This window comes from Colobus angolensis, unplaced genomic scaffold (genome assembly GCF_000951035.1).
Source record: "Colobus angolensis palliatus isolate OR3802 unplaced genomic scaffold, Cang.pa_1.0 Scaffold53, whole genome shotgun sequence".
NCBI lineage: Eukaryota > Metazoa > Chordata > Mammalia > Primates > Cercopithecidae > Colobus > Colobus angolensis.
Window position 1 is genome coordinate 5,692,205 of NW_012118821.1, and position 12,362 is coordinate 5,704,566.

Genomic DNA, 12,362 nt, shown 5'->3' on the forward strand with positions numbered 1-12,362 from the left:
AGGGGCCTGGTGGGAAGCCACTGGATCACAGGGGAAGATTTCCCCCTTGCTGTTCTCATGACAGTGAGTTCTCATGAGATCTACTTGTTTAAAAGTGTGTCGCACCTCCCCCTGCTCTCTCTTCCTCACCTCCCCCTGCTCTCTCTTCCTCACCTCCCCCACTCTCTCTTCCTCCTGCTCCAGAGGATAGGACATACTTGCCTCCTCTTTGCCTTCTTCCATGATTATAACTTTCTTGAGGCCTCCACAGCCAGGCCTTTTGTAGAGCCTGTGGAACCATGAGCCAATTAAACTTTTTTCTTTACAAATTACCTTGTCTCCGGCCGGGCGCGGTGGCTCAAGCCTGTAATCCCAGCACTTTGGGAGGCCGAGACGGGCGGATCACGAGCTCAGGAGATGGAGACCATCCTGGCTAACACGGTGAAATCCCGTCTCTACTAAAAACTACAAAAAACTAGCCGGGCGAGGTGGCGGGCGCCTATAGTCCCAGCTACTTGGGAGGCTGAGGCAGGAGAATGGAGTAAATCCGGGAGGCAGAGCTTGCAGTGAGCTGAGATCCGGCCACTGCACTCCAACCCGGGCGACAGAGCGAGACTCCGCCCCTCCAAAAAAAAAAAAAAAAACAAATTACCTAGTCTCAGGTAGTTCTTTATAGTAATGCAAAAATGGACTAATACAAACACTTTCTATGTGCCAGGCATGTAATAACCACGCTCATATATATGCCCTCCTTTGATCTATTTGACCATCCCTATTTTACAGACAAGCAAATGGAGGCAAAGAACATTGAAGTCACTCTCCTGCTACACACGCTGAGGTGATAACCAAAGCAAGATTTGAACACCACTCTTTCTGATTGCTAACCTGGTTGTTTTCTTATTATACTGTTATAGTAAATAGCAAATGTAGTAAGTTGTTATTTACTTACTTCCATGCTGCTCCCGCTGGGCAAAAAGAACAAAGGAGAAATAAGAGGAGGAGAGCAAGAGATAGAGGCAAGAAACTGTACTGGAAATCTACAATAACTCATGGAGGGAGGAAATGTCTTACAGAAGAGGCATTAGATCGAACATCCGGTGGTGTTTTCTCCCCCTCGGTTTCTGGAAAACCATATACTTTCATTTATAGACTCTGTGCCCAGACCCCAAAGTAGGAATCAGGAGCTCCTTTGAGGACATGCTATCCTTCTCAGAAGTCTCACATAACAGCATGAGGTAAGATGAAGGCAGCACTGCGGGTCCAACCCTGGCCGAGGATCAGGGTCTGGCACCTTCTTATTTCTCCAGCGAAGATTCAGGTAGGATAGGGGAGAAAGAGGGGGACGAGGTGCTCCCTGCCACCTGGGAGACCCACTGCTTGGTCAAGCCTGCCTGGGCCCTGCCTGGAGTCAGCCACAGCCAAGCAACACAGATAATCCTGGAGAACTGAGGATGACTGGCTTGATTGACAGGAAGGTGGTAGGCTCCAGTAGCATCACTGAGGAGCCCAAGGGCAAGACTTGGGGCATCACAGTATCCAGGCTGATCAAGGAGCATCTGGCCAGAACCCAGATCAAGGTAGCAAGGGAGCTGCACTTCCTGTGCCTTGAGGGTCTTTTGACAACCAGCCTTTTGTGTGAAGCTGGTTCCTCTAAAGGAAGTGAAAGCATATGAGTATGGCAAGCTACAGTAGGGGAGGAAACATCTTGTTTACAAATGTCAGGCGGTAATTAGCCCATTTTAAAGAGAGGAGCCACCACGGATGGCTTTTGTTGGCTGAAAACCTCAGTGCTTTCTTGTGGCTGTGCTTGAAGAGGCCGGGTAGACAGGGAGACTCTGAACCCAGTTCATAAATAGTTGATTTCATATTTTAAAATCTTGCACTAAAACTGTCACCCCCTCTTGTGGATCACAGATGGTGAAGAACTAATTTGTTACTGTTTGATAACTGCTTTTATGTATCAAAGCTCTTATTTACTACTCTGTGGGGGAAATGACAGACTAAGAGCAATTGTGTGTTTTCTTTCTGTTTTTCTTTAACCCCTAGGCTTCTTGTTTTTCCCCTGACTGTTTCTTCTTTGAAAGATAAAATGGTGAAGCTTTTGCATATGCCAACTTGGCTGAACTCAGTTTTGGGGGAATTGGAAGATGCCTCTCCCAGCACAGAGCAGCAGACTTTTTTTTTCTTGGATACTTTTTAATGTGCCCATGCTCCATAGTAACATTCAGGCCAGCCTCTCTTCTCTTTTAACTCACAAAATGTTTCTAATTATCCATGCAAAGTGAGTCTTTGCTTGTAAGAACTGTCCTGCAAATGAAAGTGCAGGAAGATGGGTAAGCTGGATCCAGCTCATCAGACTTTCTTTCCTATAACCACTCACTTCATTCATTCATTCAGTTCATATCTGATTCACTTTTTCATTCAATTAGCCAGTTGTTAATTCTTTCGGAGTTTTTGGCTAGATCAGAGCTAGATTGTGGGCACAGTGGAGGCTGGCACTGGTATGTACTCACCCCTACCACTCCTACCTATGTCCTTGGCATGTCTTGGGCATAACATAAAATGCCTAGGGAAAAAATCCAACAATTCGTTAGCTCAGTTTAGCCAACTATAGACTGTGAGCTAAGAATAATTTTTATATTTTCAAATGGTTGGAAAAAGTCAAGAGAAGAACAGTCATTCTTGACATGTGAAAATTATCAGAAAATCAAGGTTCAGCTTTTTGGAACACTGCCCCACCCACCTGTTGATGTATTGTCTGCGGTTCCTTCATGCTACAATGGCAGCGTTGAATAGTTGTGACCGAGACCATTGTCTGCAAAACCTAAAATATGTATTACATGGCCATGTGCAGAAAAACCTTACCAATCCCTGAGCTAGCTCATTCCCTGCTTTCTTTAACACAGCAGGAACATACTTGAACCGTACCCATGGTTGTGATTCGGGCATACGCAGCCTCATCACTGGCTACTTACCCTTCGCTCACTGTGCCCAGTCATCCAAACCAAGGTCACCTCCTGCCCCACGTCTTTGCACCTCCTATTCTGCTTACATGCAGAGCTATTCCTGTTCTTTCTCCACATCAACTTTATTCGTTCTTCTATTTCAGATTTTATATCAAATACAATTTTATCAGAGGAGACTTTGTAAATCCCCAGACCAAATTAGCTCTTTGTCGTCTGTTCTTTTATGGACCTCCATTTTTTTCTTTTTTCCTTTGATAAGAGCATTTATGAAAGTTGTCAGTTGTATTTTTCTTAGTGCCATTATTTAATTAATATCCTTACACTGGCCTTTAAGATTTCTAACAGCAAAAGCAATGACTGCTCATTTTGTCATTGCCCCCGGGTGCTCAAAAAGGGCCAGTGTGCAGCAGTGAGTGCCAGTCTGAATGAAGGAAGCATGCGTGGCCTGGAGCCTCACCATGTTCCAGGCATCCAGGTAAGTGCTCTGCACATGATACCACACGTTGCGTTCCACGATAAGGTATTCATCTCATTTTACATATGGAGAAAATAAGGATACTTCCTAGAATTTGGCAGAGCTCTGTCTGGCAGATAGAAACAAGTTCTATTTGACTCCAAATCTCTCATCTCATTCTTACGACTATTTTACCGATAAGGAAATTGTGTGTAAGGCATCATGATTCAAATCAATTCTCACTGGGAAAGAAAAATGCCATAGAAAACATTTTATTCTATACACAAAAAGGTTTTCTCAGCATGTTTTATCAACATAATCATCGTCACATTATCATCATTAAGACATGAAAGAGGAGCGTACAATGGAGAGGCTCTCCTTCCCTCCTCAGTCACTCGAGAACGCGATGGTAAATGGGGTTTTAAGCTGTGTTTTGTTCTACTTTTAATCGTGTTTCCTTTCTCGAATAATCACAAGATGCTAGAGTGTTAGAAAGAATATTAGAGGGAATCTAGCTCAGCCAGTTTCCTCGTCACACCCAGAAGTCTGAGATCACTTCCCCTGGTCGGAAAGTGTGGGCTGACGTAGATTCCCAGCACAGACCTCCTCCTGCAGCGTTTGTTCCCAGGACCTCTCCTCCACTCCACTATTCGAAAAGCACAAAAGAAAATCTCTCCAACGCTTTCTGTAATTGAGAATAAATTGCCCATTTGCAACTTCATCATGTCGTATTTTGAGATTTGAGATTGTAAATGCATTTTCATGCATGTTCGTTCAGTGATGCCCCCACACTTACCCTGTTGCCATGTTAGATTTTGGAGTGCTGAACATAGAAAATCAAGAAAACAAATTTTCCCATGTCACTCTTTGGAAAATGTTCATGCCTCATAAATATTGGAATGCGGATTTCATCATATGTCAGTCTATGTTGAGTGCCCACTCTCTTCTGAACTCACACCTCCCTGTTACCCTTTGTTCAAGTGAAGTTTAGAAGGGTTAAATGTTATATTATCAACAATTTGATGACATTAAAAATGAATATGAACAGAGATCAATAATTCAGCGTGTAGTTTCAGAGTGTCCCTTAGCTTTCGTTAGAGTAGAAGCTGATAATAATGATGACAGTTATGATGATTAAAACAATCACTATTTAGGAGCTATTTTACATTTGGCAAAGCCCCTTCATCATGAATTTTCTCATGAAATATTCACAACTTTTCTTGTTAGTATCATTCAGTATTATTACTGCCTTATGCAAATGAAGAAATAGAGCTACAGAAAGTTTATAGGAATTTCCACAAATCATATAATAAATAAATGATAGAGCCAGGGAAATTATTCTTTTGTCTTCTAAGGAGTAGAGGGAATTTCTGTGTTACCAAATATATCTTGTCATCTTTTCTCTAATTCCTAAAATTGCAGTAATATGAAGAAAATCTATGAAAGAAAAATTCCAGTGGAAGATTAAAATGCAGTAGTCAACTCACGTTGGAGCAAAAATCAGTGGCTGCATATTTGCCTGAGAGGGTCCAGTTCCTGCTGCAGCTTCATGTCATAGTTCATCATGCGTCCCTTGCTGTCACCAGAAGGTCCCAGTTTGGGCAACAACTGTGTACTCACGTGATCGCCCCAGAGACAAAGGACTGAGCAGGCTTGCATGGGAATCAAGGAAGGAAAGGACAGGAGAGAATACCAAGAGCAGAGGCCCAGGGTCACCTTCTCCCCAGAAGCTGGCTCTGAAGTGGTGGAGGCACAAGCTGCATTCCACAGCAGTCACTGACTTGGTGATGTGTATCTTGACAGGACTTGGGGTTTACACAGCATCCAGGAGCTCCTCAGCTAAGCTCCCTTTCACAGCCTCCATGGTACCCTGCTGGCCTCTCCACACTGCCCTGTCCCTCTCCAGCCATTCTCAGCTTTGCTAACATTTCATGAAAAAACACCTTCTTTCTCTTTGTGCCATGGTCTTTTTCCTTAATTATACCAAAACACTTCTCAGGTCAACTAGTCTAAGCATGTCCTACAGACATCCCAGCCTTCTTTCAGCATCACTTGTGGACAGTCTGCAGCCAAAGCCGGTGTCCAACAGGGACCCCTATGTCTGACTCCGTCAAGCAAGATCACATTCCTTCCCGACTCTCAGGAAAGGCTCACATGGATCCCACAGACTTCCAGAATCCCCAGCCCTCATTTCCTGGATTCCAAAGACCCACCATCCCAATCTCCCAAACTTTTCTCTGCAGCTTTGCACATGCAACTCAAGTGTGTGTGTGTGTGTGTGTGTGTGCACGCGCACGCACGTACACACACACACACACACACGCCCATGCACGTGTGTATAGGAGTGGGGGATAAAATAGAAACCTCAGATAACACATTCTGAAGTCATCCCTTCACCATCATCTCTCATATGTTTTTGTTTTTTGACTAAAAGTGACAACATGTTTACTATTACTCTGAGCCCCACATGGCAAGAGAAAGGCTCATTTCATACATTCCTTCTTGCACATTCTTCTTAGGAAACACTAATGTGCATACTTTTCACCAAAAAAGAATCAACAGTGCCTTTCTAAAATACAGTTGGTGCCTGCAACTGAATGCATTCAAATCTTAAATACATGGAAGTATAGAAAAGGATGTCTATATACTTTTTAAATATGTTTATATTCTAACATGGGAAACAGATGTGAATATAAAGAGAGGGGATGTGTTTCCACAAAGCCAAAAGTATGTGAGAAATGTTTAAAATGGTCACAAAACTGCTCGTATAATCCCCGACAAAGGAATTCAGGCCGGCACTTCTCTTCGGCCCACTTTCTGTATTACTCTGGCGGCCGTATTGATTGGATTTTTCGAGTCTTCATGCCCTGACCAAGGTCCTGCCTTCTGAATGGGCATCATTAGGGCTTCTTGGTTTGTTTCTCTCGAGGCAGAGGTTTTATGACCTTGAAGGTATCAGTTTTCATTTAAGTGGAGGATTTAGAGATGCCAGGCTAAGGCATTATTTGCCTGTATTTTACCATAATACACAAATAAGTTCTGATTTTCTGCTTGGAAACAGGAAAATGGTCATTTAAACCATTTAAATATTATTAACTTGCTTAGGAAAAGCGGAAAAAACCCCTCAAGCTATAATGGCATCTACAGCTCACAGGATAGATTTATGGAAGTTTTTATTCCTTGGTAGAAATACATCTACAGATGCCCCATGGTAAAATTAGGTAGGCTTATGGCACTTAGAAAACTGAAATCTAGAAACACATGGAATGAGTAAGATGATATTTCCAGCAATCAATGCATTCTATAAAGTGATTGGAGAGAGCTTCCTCTACACAACAATTTTGGACTTAAGATTCCAATTCAGTGTTTCTTGCCCTAAATTATAGTAAAGGCTAAATCTCATTATGACAAACTGTAATAGATCATCAAAATTCTTGAGTTAGACCTAGAAATCTGTTGCGTTATGCGCCTTGATCTAAATGTGACTGGGACTTGGAAACCTTGTTATACTGAAAAGTCTGGCTATACAGATATTTGGCTGATGTATTCAGTGATTCTCATTCCTAGAGCAGGAAAGGGAATGAAGTATAAAAGTTTCAGATTGTTTGGTGAGCCGGATCAGATCACAAAGTTGGTCGAGTCCAGGATGGGGGCACTGACAGCTCATAGGAAGCTGCTGTAACACCTGTTTACTGCTCATCCAGCAAGCAAACAAGCTTTGAGAACTCTTAGAGCTCCCTGGGTGGATTTGGTCACTGAGGCTGGCTTTGTTACTCATGGAAGTGGGACTCAGGTCTGGATGATCTTGGCCTAACCTGAGCAGAGCATAGATTCTGCTAGGTCACCAGAGCTGTGGACTGACGAACTTCCCCCAGGCGGGGAAGGTGCAGGTGTCCCTTCAGCACCCAGTTGGTCACTCATTGTCATACAAAAGAGTTCTTCATGCATGGCCGTTATATTGGTCTACTTAAGATTTCAGTGCCAGGAGGACTAGCTACAAATGAAACTGCTAAAATAGTCTCCTGAAATAAAAGATTATGCTGATACCTGATGTATGAGTCTGTTTTCACACTGCTGGAAAGAACTACCTGAGACTGGGTAATTTATAGAGGAAAGAGGTTTAATGGACTCACAGTTCCGCATGGCTGGGGAGGCCTCAGGAAACTTACAATTGTGGCGGAAGGTGAAAGGAAAGCAAGAGGCGTCTTATATGGTGGCAGGAGACAGAGAAAGCAAGGGGGGGATGTGCCACACTTTTAAACCATCTTGTGAGAACTCACTCACTATCACGAGAACAGCAAGGGGGAAATCTGCCCCCCAATATTCAATCTCCTTCCATCAGGTTCCTCCCCTAACACATGGGGATTACAGTTCAACATGAGATTTGGGTGAGGACACTCAGCCAACCCATATCACCTGTGTTTGAGAAAACACTCTCCTCTGAAGGGTAAGATAGTAAAACAATGTTATTTAAAAATATACAAAAAGAAACAGAAGCTAGCATTTTAGAACCCAATACTTTCTTCCTTTTTGATGACAGACTGCCAAATTCCTTTGGGCAAGCTCAGAAAAAGAAAACAAAAATATATGAATAGGGCAATTTCCTCTAGATGTGTAGCTTAGCGTACTCATCTTATATGGAAAAAATATCAGCTTTACTCTTCATCCACTAGAGAACTAGCAAAAGAGTGCATTCCTATGGGAGTTTGTACTCCAAGAAGTCTTTCCATATGCGACAGAAGGGGAAGAAATATCCTTTCACACACATGCCACTGAGCAGTCTGTTCTTTTAATTTGGCCAAATGTTGTCTAGGCTCTTCTTGGAGCCTCACTCACTGAGACATTTATTCCCTCATCTTACCCTTATTTTAAGGTATATTGAGAAATTAATAGGATCTGTGAACTGTCTTTTGTAGTTCATGCTAATATAGTTCTGCCTGAGAATCCTAAGAGGAGCTGTCTGAGAGCTTTCTAATATCAGAAAAGTTATCTGAAGTTAGGAAATAGGCAAAGAAGATTAGTAAGTATTTTCTCAGTGCAGAGCTGGTTTTGCATCTTTGATTGACTTTTGTTGACCGAGCTATTTGACAGCTTTGTTAGGGGCAAAGTTAACTTATAGATTTTCATCTGGTAGAGATGCAAATAATTACCATCCACTGGGGGAAACCTCCTCCCAAATATGGCTTATGACCTCGTAAAATATCAATCAATTGTGTCTCTCACCTAAGCAATCTTTTCCTAATATTCTCATATTAAACTGTCCATAAATATCCAGCTCCTCAAATTCTCCTTTGAATCCGTATTAACATCTTAGCGGCTTCCTCACTAATTAATGAACTGAATAGAACTTGGACATTATGTTCATATTTGTGTGAGAGTTGTGTTTTTGAACCTTTTGAAAATTAGACAACAGCTCTAGGAAATAACACAGTCCAGAGCCTAGAAATTTTCTTTGAACATTTTACATACTTCTTTGACTAGCATTCCATTTTTGTACCTATGCTCTCTACCCATGGAGCTTTTCTGAGAAGGATTCAATAACTATCACTCTTCCCAAGAAAAATGTACAACTCTGCACATGCCAGTGCCATCTGGATGGAGATTGGACTCCACAGCAAACAGGATGAGGCAAAGGAAGTCCAGTGGATATTCCCTCGTTTAGAAACTCTGACAGCAGGATGTGGATGTGCCAATCAGAGTCAGATGCTGCTCATGACTGTAATAACAGATGCCACTCAGAAGTCTTGTGCCCCACCCTGTGGTCCTCTCAGTCCCTCCAATCAGATCCATCCACCTAGAATGACTGTGTCTGCTTCATTCACAGAGGCAAGTAAAGTCTCTGATGAGCTTTTACCTACCTGCCCCTTTCGAATTGGGAGATTTGCCCTCCTTGTGCAGGTGCTGTCTTGGCTCCAGCCTCGTGTCTGTCCCCAAGAGACCCTGCTTTGTCTTAGAATGCCACAGGGCTATTAGCACAACTCTTTCTGATAGTTAGTCATGATAATTTGTACCTCTGGCTTCACTACTATCTACAAAAATGTGCTTCATGACTCATTATCTGTTCCTGTCTTCTCCGGTTTTCCTTTTCCAGGCATTGTACTCCCTCTTTGGGTACCAAGACTACTTGGCATCCTCTCTTTTTGTATTGTTGAGTAATTCATCTCTTCTTTTCCAGTGTAAGTCTTGGGGATTTCAACTTAGAAAATAGGACAGTAAGGTATTTTGCTAAGCAAAAGAATTATAGACTCCAAGAAATGTCAATTCTCTAGGAATTAGAAATAGCTATAGTCAGTGTTTCTATCAGTCTGAATAGCATGACTTTTAATGTTCACCCTACACTAGCAAAGAAGGCTGGATGGGAGGAGGCACCAGCCACTGAGGAAGTATCCTGGAGAAAGAATTGGTTTAGAGGGACAGTGGGAAATTTGGTTTTGAAACAGTTCCAAGGGAATTTCCCACGGAACATCCACAGTATCATGGGATGACTTCCAAAGCTTGGAGAAGTTTGCTTCCCCGCTGAAACTTTCTGTCCTTCTGCAGAGTTGAGGAAAGCCTTTTCCTCATTTTGGCTCTTAGTCCTTAGTCATTGGGAACCATTTGTTTCTTTCTCTCCAATCCCCTCCCATGAGGCTCTGCCATTCTGAATTACACAGAGGTAGCTCCTTTTGATGCTCAGGGTCCTGTAAAACAAGCAGAAGTTACAGACTTGGAGTGTGACCGATGTGGCAGAGCCCGGCTCCTGCCCACAGCAGCCCTCCCCAGGATTGCACATATGCCCGTCCCAGTTCTGTGTGGTCTTGGCTGCAGTGGCCGAACATAAAGCTTCAGCTGCTGTTTAACAGCTTGGATTTTAAAGAGCTCATAAGGAGAGATTGAAAGCTGAACATCTAACACTATCTTCAGATGCAACATTCTATCACCCGAACAGTCTGCGTATAGTATTAGTTGCTAGAAAACTGTCCCACACATGCTTTTTATATCTCACCCTCAACCAGAATGAACCCCTCAAATGTACTAATCAACCAACCAGAGTGTGCAGACCTCTGTTAGGCCAGAGCAAAGCAAAATTGTTCAAGTTCTAAACTTACATGTATGGGAAGTGAAATTAACCTAAACTCTTACCTTTTGTTTTATAAAAACAATGTCCTGGAGGATCTTAGAAATTTCCTGGGAAATAGTTAATTACCTATTTTAGAGTCTGGCAGTTAAATGTAGCTATTATGGAACAGACTTGATGCCATTTTGACCAGCCATAGTCCAACCTGCCTAGGAATCTATATTGTGCCAAGAATCTTTCAGAGGTAATTTAGAGAGTGTACATTTTTTAAAAAACTAATTAGTAGAAAGATAACTGGATAGAAAGCTGGAGATTTAGGTTCTAATTTGGGTTTGACCCCTAACCAGCCATGCATCCTTGGAGGTATGACCCTAGACTTTCAAGGAACCAGTTTAATCTGTAAGGCCAAGTAGTTGGATAAAGTACTTTCAAAGTGTTTCAGAAAGGTTCTTATAATAAATACTTTCTAAAGGTTCATCAATAACGTTTACTTACTTCTACGTGCATTTCTAGTTAAGTTCCTTTTAAAGAAAAGGAGAAAGATAGAGCCTCTGCATTCTCCCTGTTCACTTTTTTTCCCCCAATCTAAGGGATTATGGAGCTCTTGCCATCAGGTAGACATTGGCCTAGGCTATTGCTAAGAGCTTCCTCCAAACTTCCTGCTTTCTCAACAAGGCATTTAATGTAATGAATCCATCTCACATTTTTGACTGCCAGCACCTGAGCATATCTTCTCTGTTTCAAGACCTTTGCTACTTTTGGGGGGCCCTGGGAGCCTTGATGGGACACAGAAGCCACCTCCCATCACGGAAATTTCAAATGCCAGGTAGTTGACTTTGACAACCTCCCATGCACCTTGGGAACAGACATGGCACTCACCATCAGACAAATATGCCATGGGCTGTAAGTCCTCAGTGGGGCAGAGACGACAGAGATTCTGTGGTGTGGCCATGGTGTGGCTGTGGTGGTTGTAGCCCAGTTGCTTACTTGGGAAGTGGTGCTGGTGCCACCATATAGGAACCAGGTAAGTGGCATTGAGGTGCAAGATGCAGCCTGCTGCTGGGCCACGGGGCTGTCTTCAGCAGACCAGTTCTGTGGCCTGATTTAGGGGCATTGTTCCCAGTGAACCACCTGTAAATCTGCTGCTCAACCCCTCTCAGTGCTTTTGCAAAGTAATCTGCAACATTTTAATACAATCTCTTTATGTCTAACTCAGCCACACTCAGTTTATTTGTCTTGCAACTGCATACTCTGACTTTAAGTATAATTGGACATAAAATAGAGGTTTTCTTATTCAATGGTTTCCAGAGACCAAAGCTAGGTAAAATCATAAATCTAAATTTCTGTCTCCTCCACTAATCTGTTGGTTCTTTGAGATCAGGGATGGTGCCTTGTTTATTTCTACTGCTTTAGAACTCAATGAACTGTGACATCTTTCACAGAACAAGTTCTCACATGGGAACCCGAGCAAAGTGTAACGGATGTTCCCAGGAGCTGCCTATGGGATTCAAGAAACACGTATGAGAGGAGTAACCTTTGGACTGGCAGCGAAGATACAAGTAAATATATGTCAAATAGGTAAGTATGGAAAGTGCCTTCCAGTAGAAAAAAAAATAAGTGTAAAAATACAGAATAAACCATTTAGAGTATAGCAATTAATTTGGTGCTTGAAGACCACAGCAAGGTGTTTCTTTCCCCGTCCAAAAGTCTAGCAGTAGAATTACAGTCATGCATCACTTAATGACAGGGATACCTTCTGAGAAACGCCTCTTTGATTTTATCGTGGCGTGCACTTACATAAACTTAAATGGTATGGCCTAGTGTATACCTAGGCTGTGTAGCATAGCCTGCTGCTCCTGGGCTGTAAACCTGTTCAGCATGTTACTGTACTGAATACTGTCAGCAA

General features: G+C 42.6%; 1 long non-coding RNA gene across 1 annotated transcript in view; it reads left to right on the top strand.

Annotated features, from left to right (window-relative positions):
• The first annotated feature begins 3,359 nt into the window (after nt 1-3,359).
• The window catches only part of LOC105525343, a 57,989-nt gene continuing 48,986 nt past the window's right edge, over nt 3,360-12,362 (top strand). The window contains exons 1-2 of the long non-coding RNA XR_001003900.1: nt 3,360-3,465; nt 11,899-12,034. This is a non-coding gene — a long non-coding RNA (uncharacterized LOC105525343). The remainder of the gene's footprint in view (nt 3,466-11,898; nt 12,035-12,362) is intronic.